This window comes from Mobula hypostoma, chromosome 25 (genome assembly GCF_963921235.1).
Source record: "Mobula hypostoma chromosome 25, sMobHyp1.1, whole genome shotgun sequence".
Lineage (NCBI taxonomy): Eukaryota > Metazoa > Chordata > Chondrichthyes > Myliobatiformes > Myliobatidae > Mobula > Mobula hypostoma.
Window position 1 is genome coordinate 25,141,118 of NC_086121.1, and position 3,990 is coordinate 25,145,107.

Sequence of the window (3,990 nt, forward strand, 5' to 3'; positions counted from 1 at the left end):
GGCGGGGTGGGGGGGGGAATATACTGCATCGGGAGGGGGAGGGGAGAATTAGGAGCTATTAATCAAACTAGGTTAAAATTGTGAAATTGATTTAGCTTCGGAAGAATGTTCCAAATAAAAATATATCTATTGAAATTGTTTGGCTATTTTGATAATATCTGCTGATTCTCTGCGATTTAATCTAACAGTCATTGAAGTTACTGCCTTCTGTCCTGTTGGTAAATAGAAGTTTCAGTATGTGCGGATTCCATAAAGTGCAATCAGTTAAATAAAAAATTACTTTTTTATATCAGTTGAGCAAGAAACATTGGGACATTTAGGAAAATCTTCCTGCCCCTCATTGTTGGCAGGGGACTTGGTATCCAACAGTAGCGAAAATGCAATCTTATGGCAATGCATTGTTGTCATCTAGAATTGGGGGTATAAACTTAAAAAGTTTACTTTGTTATCAACATTGCTTACTTAATCCACTTGTAGTAATTACACTAGCAACTTGCTTTTTGGTGTGTCTTACCAACTCTGCTTAGAGCTTGTGCTTAAAATGAACATTAGGAGAGGCATTCGTGAAATTTCTCATTAAACTGGAACATGGCACAAGAACAGGCCCTCCGGCCCACAGTGTGGTGCTGAATCAAATAAATTAGTAATCAAATGGACAACTAAACTAAACTCTTATGCCTACACAATGTCCATCTTCCTCAATTCATGGGAACCATCTAAATGTGCCTTAAAAGCCTGTAATGCATCTGCCTCTGTCATCACCCCAGGCAGCTCATTCCACATACTCACCTCTGTCTCTCTCTCTGTTTTAAAAAAAAAATTGCCCCTTGCATCTCCCTTGTAATTACCCTTGCTCATCTTAAATGCATGCCCTAAGGTATGTGTGTAACTAAGCCAGGCTGACATGTAGAAAACCAATTCTCCAAAAGGGATAGGTGACCCCTTAATTAATAAAAGGAAGTACAATAGCCTGAAGTATAAGGTAAAACTTGGATATCACCCTGGTGACAAGCCTCCTGACCGAAGGATTTGTTTACTGTGCATTAAAGCCAAATAAATATTACAACAATTGTTCCAAAATTTCAGTGTTGTTTATGCAAGAACTGAATTACGGTTTGTTAGCGTCTGGGGGTGGAGTTTACTATTAGTTACCTGGCACCACAACCACAGAACAAAAGATATATCTCTGGCCAAGTTTGTCCCCCACACTGGCTCAGGTAACCAGATTAAATAAAGCAGAAGAATTCTACAGCAAGCCCCACCCCAGGGACGCTGAGGGAGAATTTTATAAATCAGTATTGACCACAGCAGACCAGTGAGGGATTGTCCACTGTGCCTGACTGCTGATGTTGTAAGTACTGACTTTTTCTGATTTATGATTAACTTGTTGGCTGCTATTGTACGATTAAGCAAATGTTTTGTGAATGGCATTTAACACAAAGAACAAAATACTACTCAAACTTTAAATACTTAACCATCACACTGCCAGACTTCCCAAATGATTTCAAAACTATTTCAGATTAGTTAATTCAGTTGAAAGATTATGATCAAGGCTGACTTTTGCTAACATTTACATCATTCCCTAGGGCTGGGTAGTTGTGGGCTTTATTTTTTTTCCATACCTATCAAATAATTTTTCTCTATTGATTTACCATGTGGTAGTTAGGAATAAGTTTCAAAATCCCATTCCCATGATCTGGTTGTGAATGAAAGTTCTGTTGTGCCAAACCTAGCTGAAAACAATGGGTGGAATCTTTTGAATTTCTGCACTATCTTCTTCCAGGGTTGCAACTTCAAGTGTTGTATATCCATTCAACAACAGAAATATTAAATTAATAAACATAAAGGAGCATCATAATCTCCAAATCTCATCCTGACTGATGTTGTGGAAGTACTGGAATAATCTGACCTTTCTCTCAACCCTATTGCAGCACCCCTTTGTGTGCACTCTGCTGAGATCCAGAATAGAATATGCCCCTTTCTTGTGGCAATGGCTTTGAACTGGATGATGTATTTACAGCCTGAGGCTTTGGTGAGCCAGCTAATAACAAGCTGATTTATACCTTCAAAACCTCTCTGTAGCACAACTGACGCTAGTCATGCCCAGGACACCACTTTACCAATGTCAGTCAATGTGAGCTGATCGCCCCGACAGTGGATTACTTGTCATGCATCGGGGTCAAAGATTTTGGTTTAAGATCCACTCTATGTAATCCAGATTTGTATCTTTGTTATATTTAGGAATGTTGCACTATTCATTGTAGTAAGTGTCCTACCATTATCCATTAATCGACATCTTTTTAAAAAGTAATGTTATGTTTGTGCAAATTCTGTACCATCTGTGCAATTTGGCTGCTATGCAAGGGTTTAAACTTGAACAAATAACTAGTCTGTGAATTGTTTTTAGAACATCAAAGTTGCTATTTAAATGTAAGTTTATATTTTCAATGAATATATGTAATAATCCGTGCACTCCAGGATAATAAATGGATTCCAGTGGGATTTCAATGAATCTGGAGTTTGCTTACATTCTTAACTAAAACCAAGAGCCAAGACCCTTGCAATTAAAATGAGCAAGAAAGGCGGTGTTAATACATTTTGGTTTTAAGAAGCCCTGTAGATTACAGAATGCTATTAAGGTAAATTTAATAGATTTGAGAGATGCAACGTTGGCAGGAGTACATCAGAGTGCGGTTCTAGGCTGGTGATGAAAATATTATTGTAGGCTCCAGCAGAGATGAGGAATGCACCTATTGCCTTGCTGATATGGGGGGAGGAGGGGAAATACAGGCTGCTAGATACACTGGCACAATACTTGTTACCGGTAACCAGGCTGAGCATGAGCTCTTTTGTGATTTCTGTGGTGTGGAGTTGACCAGATTTTGCTTCCGATTGTAACATCCGCAATTCAGTTTCGTCTACCGCGAAGAACAGAAGAGGAAGGGGCAAAATTGAAAGTTTACTTAAACGGAAATTTAGCAAGGCAAAGCCTGGGCTGGCAGAACAAGTCGCCGCAGAGAGTAGGCACATTTCCTCCGAACATTTAAAGGCAGAGTTTGAACAGATTTATTAAGCTCTGTAAGCCAGTGAGCTCGTTTCACGTGTTGTGTTTAACACCGATAGATTGAGAAGTAACTTAAGTTCTTACCGGTACTGTCGTGCCGCTTAATAATATATTAATCTGTCCTGACTGCGTGGGCATACCGTAGCAGCTCACTTTCACCTCTGCATACGTTTCAGGAAAAAGAAACGCTGTTACGCAATATAACGTTCTTTTTAGACCATTCAACATATTAGACTAACTATGGATTAAACATGGTTTTAAAATTCTACGATAACTTCCTGCTGATATCTATTCCTCGTTTTACCAATTTAAGTACCCAACGAGGGAGGCGGCGAGCCCACAGCAATAGCAGAGACGTTGTATTATCAGTATCCAGAATGCAGAATGGCGCCAGTGCCGAAGTACTGTGTGGGCAACATGAGGTCAGCCCTGTTATGCAAGTTGAGCAGGGGTCAATTTTATAGCCCTGGATCCGTGCAGGTTGAGCTCCAGCGGTATCTGTACCGATAACCCAGAAGGTTTAGTCTGGATCAGATCTTGTAAAGACCGTGCAGATTTTTATCCCGGATCACAATGCACAGCTCAAGATATGGCACGGTGCAGGGTTGGCCCGAATTTTTCTCGGGTGCGCGGCCTGCAACCTGAGCAAGGCCACTGTTTTGCTGAAGTTGGAGCCCGAGCGGGCTCTCCACTTGGGCACTAAAACTGCGCCCCCCTCCTCCCCACCACTGGTCTCAGACGGAGAAGGAAGTGCCTGGGATTAAAGACGGCGGCTCGAAGCGGTGAATGACCTCCGGTACAACAGGGATCGTTATCTTCTGGGTGGGAGGTAGGAAATTTTACAGCTCCAAGAAGAAAAGGGGTTAAATTGACGAAAGAGATTGCTACCGATTAACGTGAGACCTAGATACAGTAAATACAAGAGC